Source organism: Bubalus bubalis, chromosome 21, assembly GCF_019923935.1.
Source record: "Bubalus bubalis isolate 160015118507 breed Murrah chromosome 21, NDDB_SH_1, whole genome shotgun sequence".
NCBI classification, from domain to species: domain Eukaryota; kingdom Metazoa; phylum Chordata; class Mammalia; order Artiodactyla; family Bovidae; genus Bubalus; species Bubalus bubalis.
This window is the reverse complement of record NC_059177.1, coordinates 8,306,074-8,319,188: the sequence shown is the minus strand read 5'-3', so window position 1 is coordinate 8,319,188 and position 13,115 is coordinate 8,306,074. Positions and strand designations below refer to the sequence as shown.

The following is a 13,115-nucleotide window of genomic DNA, read 5'->3' as shown; positions in this document are numbered from 1 at the left end:
TCAAAGAAAATTAGCAAATTCACAATCATAATAGAAAATTTAATATGCATGCCTCAGTATCTAATTAAGCTAATAAAAAATTAGTGAAGACATAGAACACAATTAAAATACTTGACATACTGGCTCTATATATAAGGCATCATTCCCAACAATTAGAGAATACATATTCTTTTCAAGCAGCATGAAACATTTATAAAAATAGATCACATGAAAGGTTGCAAAGCCATTCGCTCTATAAATCCCAGAGAATGAACAGCACAGAGGCTATGATCTCTAACTACAGTGTAATTAAACTACAAATCAATACCAAAAAGATAACCCCAAATAACCCATATATTTGGAAATTCTGAAAACACTTTAAACTATATTAATGGTCAAAGGACAAATTGCAATGTACATAATAAAATCTTTAGAAAAAATGATGACAAAAATACTGCATATCCAAAGTTACAGAAGTACTAAGAAAGTGGTGATTCTATGGTCTTAAAAGTCTATATTAGAAATAAAGGAAGATTAGAAATTAATGAGCTTCACTGTGCAACTGGTTCCAAATTGGGAAAGGAGTACGGCAAGGCTGTGTATTGTCACCCTGGTTATTTAACTTATATGCAGAGTACATCATGAGAAACGCTGGACTGGATGAAGCACTAGCTGGAATCAAGATTGCCAGGAGAAATATCAATAACCTCAGATATGCAGATGACACCACCCTTATGGCAGAAAGTGAGGAAGAACTAAAGAGTCTCCTGATGAAAGTGAAAGAGGAGAGTGAAAAAGTTGACTTAAAGCTCAACATTCAGAAAACCAAGATCATGGCATCCGGTCCCATCATTTCATGGCAAATAGATGGAAAACAATGGAAACAGTGAGAGACTTTATTTTGGGGGGCTCCAAAATCACTGAAGATGGTGACTTCAGCCTTGAAATTAAAAAACCCTTGCTCCTTGGAAGAAAAGTTATGACCAATCTATAAATCATATTAAAAAGCAGAGACATTACTTTGCCAACAAAGTAATGTCTTTCTAGTCAAAGCTATGGTTTTTCCAGTGGTCATGTATGGATGCGAGAGTTGGACTATAAGGAAAGCTGAATGCCAAAGAATTGATGCTTTTGACCTGTGGTGTTGGAGAAGACTCTTGAGAGTCCCTTGGACTGCAAGGAGATCCAACCAGTCCATCCTAAAGGAAATCAGTCCAGAATATTCATTGGAAGGACTGATGTTGAAGCTGAAATTTCAATACTTTGACCACCTGATGTGAAGAACTGACTCATTGGAAAAGACCCTGATGCTGAGAAAGATTGAAGGCAGGAGGAGAAGGGGACGACAGAGGATGAGATGGTTGGATGGCATCACCGACTCGATTGGACATGAGTTTGAGTAAACTCCAGGAGTTGATGATGGACAGGGCAGCCTGGCGTGCTGCAGTCCATGGGATCGCAAAGAGTGAGACACAACTGAGCAACTGAACTGAACTGATTGTGTAACTAAAGGTAGAAAAATTCAAGAAGCTATAAAGGAGGGAGAAATGATAAAGTAAGAGTAACTAATACAATACCCCCCCCCCAAAAAAAAAAAAACACCTCTCATAAGTTGTTTCTAGAAAGTTTTATAAAATTTGTCCTGAGGAGGAAGAGTACAAGTCACTTCAAACCCAAGCTGAGAAATCAGGGTCTCCACTCACCACTGTGTGACCCATTGCCAGGTTCCTTAATCTCTCTGGGAGCAGTTTGTGCATCTATAAAATCAGTCAGTTAGGGACTTCCCTGGGGGTGCAGTGGTTAAGACTCCACAACCCCAATGCAGGCGCCCTGGTTCAATCCCTGGTTGGGGAACTAGATCCCACATGCAAGATCCCACATGCCACAACTGAGAATGGTACAGTCAAATAAATAAAATAAATAAGAAAAATAAGAAAATAAAATTAGATCAACTCAGAAACTTTGCTCTTCCAATGCTCACAGAGATTATTTACTAAAAAGAATATATATATGGAATTGCAAAGCAAATGGCCGTTATAGGAGAAAAGTCTTCAGTCCTGATGCAAACAATCTGAAAAAATACAATCAGAAAGTGAAGAAATGCATTCTGTGGGCAGCTTCTCCCTTGGTACCACCAGAGACTGAGCTAGGAAAATGTTAGCAAATTCCTAACTGAGTGAGGAAACCATGTTTATTCAAAAAGCCTGCTCCTGGAGAATTCATAACTCCCAACTGTAGAGGTTCTAAGACTATCGGGTCCATGTGAGTGTGAAATCCCAAATGTATGGCAAGTTTAGGACATTCACAGTAAAGAATAAACACTCAAAAATATTTTTTTTAATTTTATTTTATTTTTAAACTTTACATAATATTTTTGAATAAATGAACTAAGATGAATATGCAAGGTAATGCATGAAAGGAAGTGCTGATCCAGATTTCAGGATAAAGACAGTTTAATTAATCACTCAGTTCATTTGTTTAAAAAAAGAAAAAGTTGGACTAAAAGCCTAAGAGCCTACGGCTTTAAATTAGATTAAATCATGGCTGACAATGATGGATACATATCCTGATTAACTAGAAAAATGGACTTAGGTCTTTCCCATGTGCTTGTAGGTATCAGGGCAGGAAGGGGCCACAGACATCGCAGATAGTATGAATACAGCCCCGAAGTTTCTTATGACCTCTCTACCTAGAGAATGACAGATGAGTAGAATCCACACTTTGAGAAAAAGACCCTGACCATGTGGACAGGTTATTTGAAAAGTGGAATATGCTCTCGCTGTGTTTTATTTTTTCAGAGTTGCAAAGATCTCTTCTTTATTTTATCTGAGTATGGTGGATTTACAATGTTGTGTTAGCTTCAGGTGTACAGCATAGTGGATCACAGTTACACATATATCCACTCTATTTTAGATTATTTTGCATGTAGGCCAGTATATAGTATTAAGTAGGGTCCCCTGTGCCACCCCACTCCAGTACTCTTGCCTGGAAAATCCCATGGACGGAGGAGCCTGGTGGGCTGTGGTCCATGGGGTCGTGAAGAGACGGACGTGACTGAGCGACTTCACTTTCCCTTTTCACTTTCATGCACTGGAGAAGGAAATGAAAACCCACTCCAGTGTTCTTGTCTGGAGAATCCCAGGGACAGAGGAGCCTATTGGGCTGCCGTCTATGGGGTCGCACAGAGTCGGACACGACTGAAGCGACTTAGCAGCAGCAGCAGCCTGTGCTATACGTGCATACTCAGTCACTAAGTCATGTCCAGCTCTTTGTGACCCCATGGACTGTAGCCTGACAAGCTCCTCTGTCCATGGGATTTTCCAGGCAAGAATATAGGTCCCCATTATGAGTGCATCATAGCATCTAATTTGATCTGTGTTAAGTCAGGTTTGTGATAGGTCTTGTTTTCAAAGGAATAAGAAGGAAAATGTGTTCTAGTAGCACTGAAGTTAATCAATGCCCTGTTACACAGATTGGTGCACAGATGTGCAAAAAGCTCCAAAATGGTCAATCTATAATCTTAAACTCATAGAATAATGACAAGCATCAAAAAATGTAGGAATCGTGTAACTTCCCTGGTGTCCAGTGGTAAAGACCCCATGCTTCCAATGTAGGAGGGCACAGGTCAATCCCTGGTTTGGGGAACTAAGATCCCATATACCATGTAACAAGGTCAAAAAAAAATTCTCTTTTAATTTTTTTTAATAAATAAATATAGGAACCTATACAGAGCATAAAGTGGGCTTCCTGCCCTTTGCAAAAACATGAGGAAGCCCAAGTCAACCCACAAAACTTCAGCTAAGGGGGCTCGTCTTCTGCATGACTTACACGTGTGTGTCCTTCCAGGCCAGACCACTCCCCAGCTGTCAGTATTAACCACGGGGAGAGAGGCCCAGTTCCTTGTACCCTTAATGCTTCCCCTATGTCAGCACTCCCCTCGTTACGTGTGAGCTAATGTTAGAATGGAACATTTGGGGCAGAGCAAGAAGAATAAATTTGGCAGTTTTCAGTTTCCTGTCTAAGACCAGAACTGGAAAGTCAGAAAAAGTCTCCAGGGAAGAAGGCTGTGTAATTGTTTGAGAGATGGTGTGGCAGCTTCCTGGAGACTTAACCATTTAAGAAAACAACTCCTATCACTTCTATGAGGATTCTAAAATAAAACACAAGTGAACATATCTAAAAACAGACTCGATGGACATAGAGAACAGATTTGTGGTTGCCAAAGGAGATTAGGGGGGAGGGATGGAGTCGAAGTTTAGGATTCACAGAGGTAAACTAATATATATATATATATATATATTAATAGAATGGATAAACAACAAGGTCCTACTTATAGCACAGGGAACTATATTCAATATCCTGTAATAAACCATAATGAGAAAGAATGCATATATATGTGTATAACTAGTCACTTTGCTATGTGCCAGAAATTAACTTGTAAATTAACTGTACTGCAATAACATTTTTAAAAATAAATAAAACAGGCCTTGGTTGTGCCAAGCTTTCCTGAGCACTCAATCTACAATGGGTCAGCTCATTTGGAACATTAAGCAGGGGCCAAAGCATGCCACCCACCGCCCCTTCCAGAAGCCCGAGGACCAGCTGCTTCTTAGTGACATGGGTCTTGGTTGAGAAATGGGTCCATCTTTTCCTTTATGAGCATGTCTCTCTCTTGCTTCCTGCCAGCTTTGCCAGCTCCTCGAGAGGAGGGCTCCCTCTGCCCAGTGATACACGATCTCCTCTGAAATTCAGCCAGGCCAGCCAGAGAAAACAAGATCCAGGATTTCCTCATTCGAGAGAGAGAGAAGACAAGAGCTTGAAATTTTTCTCGTTCAATAAAGCCCATAAGTCAACATTCGCCCTCAGTTCCCTCAATATCCCTTCAAAATGCTGGAAACTAACTTGAATTCGTTTTTATAAGGCTCATTTTCTTACGCTAAGAAAAAAAATTCAAGTGTGAGAACACAAAAGAAGGGCGCTTGTTTGTGTCTCTGAGGCTCCCACTCAGCCTTCCTGCCTCCCCATCCCTTTTATCTCCAGATGTGTGCCAGGCAGCCAGCACAGCTCCAAATTCCATGGAGTCATGTATTTTTTAAATGTCGATCTTTAAAGGGCACCACTGCCAATGCTTCTGTCGCATTGCGGGCATTTAATTACGTAAATGAAGTACACTCAAAGAAAGGCATGTTGGACTTTTTTTGTTTGCTTCTTTCCACAACTCCACTTCAATTTGTATTTTTCCCCTTCTAATTGAAATTAATTTCCCTTGCTGTTTTGTGTTACAAAACACCTGGATGGGGTTATTTTTCTGGAAAGGTAATTATAAAATCAGAAGGCTAAGCATGAGGCAGGTTTCCTAAATCGCAGGTGGCAGCAAGCGCCGACGGAAGGGAAAACGTTCACAAATGCAGGTGAAATGCTCTTGCAAAAAAATCCCCCATGGGCCTAGCAACGCCCCCAAATCAGTCGATCTCTGAAGGCTTCCTTTGGGAGACACTGTCTCCCTGTAGGACTAATGTACACATTCCCCCTCCTGCGTGGAGGAGAGCTCCCGGCAGGCCACGCTCAGCTCTCGGGCCCCTGCGGCGACTGCCTCGCCCATGGTCACGCATACTTTTAAGAGCAGCTGACTCCACTGGCCGATCCTTCTGAACCTTCTCCTCCGATCTTGGGACAACTCTGAGGGGCGATCCCAGCTTCAGAGCTACCTGAGGCACCATTCTGAGGATCACTGATACTTCATCGCAGCTCAGCTTCCCCCTCTGCCCAGCCCTGCTCCTGCCCTTCCACAGGTATGGATCCCAAGAGCACTTACTAGAAAGCCCCCTGCATCAGTCAGCAGCAGAGCAAGCTTCCAAGGGAGCACTCTTTCCCCTGCAAAGAGGGGAGACAGAGATGGATTAAAAAAAAAAAACTGACCTGACATTCATGGCATCTTCCAATCAAGTCAATCTACACTAATTCACTTATTCCATGGCTAAGAGTTTTTTTAAGACCCATTAGTATCAGTTCACTAAAGGCTGCTTACATTAGCCCCAGCCTAAAGTCCAAAAAAAAAAAAAAAAAAAAAAAAAACAGATGACAGCCCTGGGAAGTCATCAGGAAAAGGAAAGCTAATTGGCAGCATGTAAGAACAGCCTCAAAAGCATTCACATCTTTTGACCCAATAAATCACACTTTTTATGGGACATGCTTGGATCCCATCTAGTTTCCCAAATTACTGGAGGCAGCTTACAAGAGTGCTTATTATTCAGCAAATCAAACTAAATAAATCAACAATTGGAGACAAAATAAAGACAACATAAAGGCAGAAATAAGGTGAGTTTACAAGAGTCGCTGTAAGAAGAGGCCAGATAAAGGCCTTTAGAGTCCCCCATCCCCAGGCAGGCAATTCACACAGACAATACTAGACCAAACACAAAATGTACATCCTGCATGGAGAGGAAAATAGCTCCTTCTCTAGATGTCCTGCTATTAAATTCTCCATGGGTATACAGAAAATGAAAAAGCAGTAAGTCTTCGGGACACCTAACTGTGTATGAAGGACCTGGTGGATAACCTAGTCTGCTGAGGTTTTATGTTGTTGTTGTTCCGTTTTACCCAGTCATGTTCGACTCTGCAACTCCATGGACTGCAGCGTGCCAGGCCTGTCTGTCCCTCACCATCTCCCAAAGTTTGCCCAAATTCATGTCCATGTCCCCCTTCACGGATCACTGCCTTATCGTGGTGAAGGGGCTTGCATAGCTCGATGAAGCTATGAGCCATGCCATGCAGGGCCACCCAAGACACATGGGTCTTAGCAGAGGGTTCTGACAAAATGTGGTCCACTGGAGGAGGGAATGGCAAACCACCCCCGTATCCTTGCCGTGAGATCTGCATGAACTGTATAAAAATGACAAAAAGATACGAGGTTTTATGCCACTGCTAAAGACAATCTGACTTTGGGAAGAACTCTGGCTGGTTAAGCAACACCGTGTTGGGTATCATCAATGAAAACAAGATGGTGGCTGAGAAGTGGCAAAGCTGCTCCAGAGGCTGTTGCCTGAGGAAGTGCAGGAAAGCTAGAGCCTCCTCTCCCCAGGGGGCTAGGAGCAACATGCCAAACACAACTCAGAGTCATTTTAAAGGAACCAGAACATAAACAATGAGGTCCTACTGCATGGCACAGGCGGAGAAGGCGATGGCACCCCACCCCAGCACTCTTGCCTGGAAAATCCCATGGACAGAGGAGCCTGGTGGGCTGCAGTCCATGGGGTCAGGAAGAGTCAGACACGACTGAGCGACTTCACTTTCACTTTTCACTTTCATGCATTGGAGAAGGAAATGGCAACCCACTCCAGTGTTCTTGCCTGGAGAATCCCAGGGACGGCAGAGCCTGGTGGGCTGCCGTCTATGGGGTCACACAGAGTCAGACACGACTGAAGTGACTTAGCAGCAGCAGCAGCAGCATAGCACAGGGAACTAGATTTAATGATATCTATTCGATGACTATCCTATGATAAACCAGAACAGAAAAGAATATAAAAGAAAGAATGCATATATGTGTATCATTTTGCTGTACAGCACAGGTTGGCCCAACCTTGTAAATCAACTATTCTTCAATGAAATTTTTTCAATAAAAAAAATAACTAGAGAGACCCAGAACAAGTTGGTGTAAGCTGTGGTGGTCCGACTCCATCCAAGAATAAAATGGAGAAATCCTAAAGGCGTGGAAGACCTGCACATTTGCCTTAGCTCAGGCTGCTCTGACAGAATCCCATACACTGGGTGCTTAAACAACAAACCTTTATTCTCGCTGTTCTGAAGGCTGAAAAGTCAGAGATTTGGTTCTTGATGAGGGTCCCTTTCCTGGCTTGCACTGTATCCTCACGTGGAAAGAAAACAGGCTGCCTTCTCTTCCCACAAGGGCACCAAACCCGTCTTGAGGGCTCCACTCCCACGACCTGACATACACATAACCACCTCCCAAAGGCCTCACCTCCACATACCATCATGCTGGCAGCTAGAGCTTCGACATATGAATTCTGGAGGGACACAAGCATCGAGTCCATGATAATATTCTTCGAGCAATCTGAAAACACCAGGCCTTGGACAAGATTTGGGCGGCTGAGTTTCCAGTTACATTTTCTGCCAAATAACTGGAGAGCAAAAGCCATCTGTCTGGGCAGAACTGGGCACGGACCTCAGGAGACCTGTGGGTGAGCTTGGAGATTCCAAGGAGAAGAGCATCTGGCTAAGAAAGGGCTCTCTCTTCTCCCAATTTTCCCAGCATGAAAATGAATGGATACTGCTGCTACTGCTAAGTCGCTTCAGTCATGTCCGACTCTGTGCGACCCCATAGACGGCAGCCCACCAGGCTCCCCCGTCCCTGGGATTCTCTAGGCAAGAACGCTGGAGTGGGTTGCCATTTCCTTCTCCAATGCATGAAAGTGAAAAGAGAAAGGGAAGTCGCTCAGTCGTGTCCAACTCCTAGCGATCCCATGGACTGCAGCCTACCAGGCTCCTTCGTCCATGGGATTTTCCAGGCAAGAGTACTGGAGTGGGGTGCCATTGCCTTCTCCGATGAATGGACAAGCAGGGTCTTAATACATACGGTCATGGAGTTCTATGTCACAGTGATTCATGGTCTCAAAAAAGCTTTGTAAGTCAGAATTACAAATTGTTAAACATGGACTTTAATGTTATTTATTTAGAGCTATTGATTAAGAACTTTAAGGTTATTGACGTATCCTTTAAGAAATCCTCCTAATGTTATTAAATGTTATCGATTCAGAACTTTAATGTTATTGATGTTAAACATCAGTAAAGCACCTATAACCCATAGATTATTGAATTTTTACCTCTAGGAATATATCTTTCAAGAAATCATCCTAAATGTCACAACATAATGTACACAAAGACATTCATTACAGGTTATAATAATGATAATTTGGAAACAACTTGAATAACCTTCAGTTGAGGAACACTTAAGTAAATAAAGTATTTAGTAAGCACAAATCAGATCAAATCAGATCAGTCGTTCAGTCATGTCCGACTCTTTGAGACCCCATGAATTGCAGCACGCCAGGCCTCCCTGTCCATCACCAACTCCCGGAGTTCACTCAGACTCACGTCCATCGAGTCAGTGATGCCATCCAGCCATCTCATCCTCTGTCGTCCCCTTCTCCTCTTGCCCCCAATCCCTCCCAGCATCAGAGTCTTTTCCAATGAGTCAACTCTTCACATGAGGTGGCCAAAGTACTGGAGTTTCAGCTTCAGCATCAGTCCTTCCAAAGAAATCCCAGGGCTGATCTCCTTCAGAATGGACTGGTTAGATCTCCTTGCAGTCCAAGGGACTCTCAAGAGTCTTCTCCAACACCACAGTTCAAAAGCATCAATTCCTCAGCATTCAGCCTTCTTCACAGTCCAACTCTCACATCCATACATGACCACAGGAAAAACCATAGCCTTGACTAGATGGGCCTTTGTTGGCAAAGTAATGTCTCTGCTTTGGAATATGCTATCTAGGTTGGACATAACTTTCCTTCCAAGGAGTAAGCGTCTTTTAATTTCATGGCTGCAGTCACCATCTGCAGTGATTTTGGACCCCCCAAAAATGAAGTCTGACACTGTTTCCACTGTTTCCCAATCTATTTCCCATGAAGTGATGGGACCGGATGCCATGATCTTCGTTTTCTGAATGTTGAGCTTTAAGCCAACTTTTTTACTCTCCTCTTTCACTTTCATCAAGAGGCTTTTGAGTTCCTCTTCACTTTCTGCCATAAGGGTGGTGTCATCTGCATATCTGAGTTTATTGATATTTCTCCTGACAATCTTGATTCCAGCTTGTGTTTCTTCCAGTCCAGCATTTCTCATGATGTACTCTGCATATAACTTAAATAAACAGGGTGACAATATACAGCCTTGATGTACTCCTTTTCCTATTTGGAACCAGTCTGTTGTTCCATGTCCAGTTCTAACTGTTGCTTCCTGACCTGCATACAGATTTCTCAAGAGGCAGATCAGGTGGTCTGGTATTCCCATCTCTTTCAGAATTTTCCACAGTTTATTGTGATCCACACAGTCAAAGGCTTTGGCATAGTCAATAAAGCAGAAATAGATGCTTTTCTGGAACTCTCTTGCTTTTTCCATGATCCAGCGGATGTTGGCAATTTGATCTCTGGTTCCTCTGCCTTTTCTAAAACCAGCTTGAACATCAGGAAGTTCATGGTTCACATATTGCTGAAGCCTGGCTTGGAGAATTTTGAGCATTACTTTACTAGCGTGTGAGATGAGTGCAATTGTGTGGTAGTTTGAGCATTCTTTGGCATTGCCTTTCTTTGGGATTGGAATGAAAACTGACCTTTTCCAGTCCTGTGGCCACTGCTGAGTTTTCCAAATCTGCTGGCATATTGAGTGCAGCACTTTCACAGCATCATCTTTCAGGATTTGGAATAGCTCAACTGGAATTCCATCACCTCCACTAGCTTTGTTTGTAGTGATGCTTTCTAAGGCCCACTTGACTTCACATTCCAGAATGTCTGGCTCCAGGTGAGTGATCACACCATCGTGATTATCTGGGTTGTGAAGATCTTTTTGTACAGTTCTTCTGTGTATTCTTGCCATCTCTTCTTAATATCTTCTGCTTCTGTTAGGTCCATACCATTTCTGTCCTTTATCGAGCTCATCTTTGCATGAAGTGTTCCTTTGGTATCTCTGATTTTCTTGAAGAGATCGCTAGTCTTTCCCATTCTGTTGTTTTCCTCTATTTCTTTGCATTGATCGCTGAAGAAGGCTTTCTTATCTCTTCTTGCTATTCTTTGGAACTCTGCATTCAGATGTTTATATCTTTCCTTTTCTCCTTTCCTTTTTGCTTCTCTTCTTTTCACAGCTATTTTAAGGCCTCCCCAGACAGCCATTTTGCTTTTTTGCATTTCTTTTCCATGGGGATGGTCTTGATCTCTGTCTCCTGTACAGTGTCATGAACCTCAGTCCATACCTCATCAGGCACTCTATCTATCAGATCTAGGCCCTTAAATCTATTTCTCACTTCCACTGTATAATCATAAGGGATTTGATTTAGGTCATACCTGAATGGTCTAGTGGTTTTCCCTACTTTCTTCAATTTAAGTCTGAATTTGGCAATAAGGAGTTCATGGTCTGAGCCACAGTCAGCTCCTGGTCTTGTTTTTGCTGACCGTATAGAGTTTCTCCATCTTTGGCTGCAAAGAATATAATCAATCTGATTTCGGTGTTGACCATCTGGTGATGTCCATGTATAGAGTCTTCTCTTGTGTTGTTGGAAGAGGGTGTTTGTTATGACCAGTGCATTTTCTTGGCAAAACTCTATTAGCCTTTGCCCTGCTTCATTCTGTATTCCAAGGCCAAATTTCCCTGTTACTCCAGGTGTTTCTTGACTTCCTACTTTTGCATTCCAGTCGAGAATAGTCAGTAACAAATATTAGTTACAAAGTATGCTATACTGTTTAGTAAAAAAAAAAAAAAAACTTACAATGAAAATTGCATTTACTGTAGAGACAAAATTGTTTTAAAAGTTAACAAAGTCCATGCACATAACAATGATTAGAAGGAGGACTTCCCTTGTGGTCCAGTGGTTAAGACTCCACCCTCCCAATGCACAGGGCCCAGGTTCAATCTCTGGTCAAGAACTAAGATCCTGCACACCTCTCAATGTGGTAAAAGAAAAAAAAAATTTACAAAAGTAAAGTAAAATGATATCTATTCACAAAAGTCACCAAAAAATCATTTTAAAAAATGATTAGAGGGATATATCTAAAAATGATGACAATGTTTAGAAACAATAATTATATATATTTTTTTAATTTCACATCATCTTTCTTAAACTTTTATTGCAGGAATATTTATATAATAAATTTTATTTTTTTTTAATTTTATTTTATTTTTAAACTTTACAATATTGTATTAGTTTTGCCAAATATCGAAATGAATCCACCACAGGTAAAAAAACAAAACCAGGAGTCCTGATGGATTCACATACTTTCCAAAATGGCATCCAGAATGGGGTATAAGGAGGAATTCGGGAATGACCCACTGATAGGTTAAGGTCAGCTGCAGTGCCTCGCAAGGCCCACCCACCTCAGTGAGAGGACCCACATTCAAGTGAGAGCTGACCTCCTGACCAAGGGAAGGATCTTCCTTCCCAAAGAAACAATCCCAGGATTGGATTCTAGGTTAACTGGTACCGGAGTCTCCATTTATTTCCTAAGCTATTGTCTGAATTGAACCATTGCTGCATTTCAATCTCACGAAAGCCTCTGTCTTCAGAGGAGGGGGGAAAAAATGCAGTCACTATAGAAGAAAAAATAATAAATGAAAAGGGCAAGTCCCACTTTCCCTGTGTGAAATCTCATAGCAATTTCTGGAATGGAAGTGGCAGTGTCTCTAAGTACCCCTGGCGAGCCTGAAACAGGGATGAAGTCCTTGTCCCTACAAAACACGAACTGCCTCCCAGCTATGAAGATATATTTTCAAAACCAAACTTCAGAACCTCTGCATTTGACGGTCAGGATGGACTATGTGCAGCTGGAGCTATTTCAGGGCTTATGAACAACCAGGACTTCTGATTCACACAGCTAATAGCCCTTCCTTGGTGGTGATCCAAGCGCTGCCCGTGGTGCTATATACGAAAAATCCAATAGCTGTATTTCTCCAAACTCTATAGAACATAAACGGACAAAAGAGTTTTCCATTACTTCTAGGTATGAGACAATGAGTGGTAGGACTTAGATGCCAAAATGGCAGTGCTTCTAAAATATTTTCAGGATTTGTGTGGATGATGCAACAGAAAGTTTGAGAGCTGTTAAGGGAAATCCGAGCTGAGGAGTTGTGTTAGTCTCAGCTCTCATTACAGTGCTGTAACGGGAATGGGGAACTCAGGCGATGCTTGAAGTGCTTCCTTAGGGCTGAATTTCTGAGGCAATGAGTTCACTGTGAACAAAATTTATCCCCCAAGTCTCCACCTTTTACATCCAGAGTTCTCCGGTGTGTGCTTGCGTGCTCAGTCTCGTCTGACTCTTTGCAACCCCGTGGACTGTAGCCCACCAGTCTCCTCTGGATATGGAATTTTCCAGGCAATAATACTGGAGTGCATTGCCATTTCTTTCTCCTGAGGATCT

General features: G+C 42.2%; 1 long non-coding RNA gene across 5 annotated transcripts in view; it reads right to left on the bottom strand.

The window, feature by feature from the left end:
• Nucleotides 1-3,227: 3,227 nt before the first annotated feature.
• The window catches only part of LOC123330966, a 69,931-nt gene continuing 60,043 nt past the window's right edge, over nucleotides 3,228-13,115 (bottom strand). For 4 of the 5 annotated variants that reach the window (XR_006547330.2, XR_006547332.2, XR_006547328.2 and 1 more), the window contains 2 exons: nucleotides 5,795-5,853; nucleotides 3,228-4,766 (listed from right to left, as the gene is read on the bottom strand). This is a non-coding gene — a long non-coding RNA (uncharacterized LOC123330966). Of the gene's footprint in view, nucleotides 4,767-5,794; nucleotides 5,854-11,934; nucleotides 12,656-13,115 lie in introns of those variants that run through there. The other variant, XR_006547333.2, reaches the window with a different exon arrangement.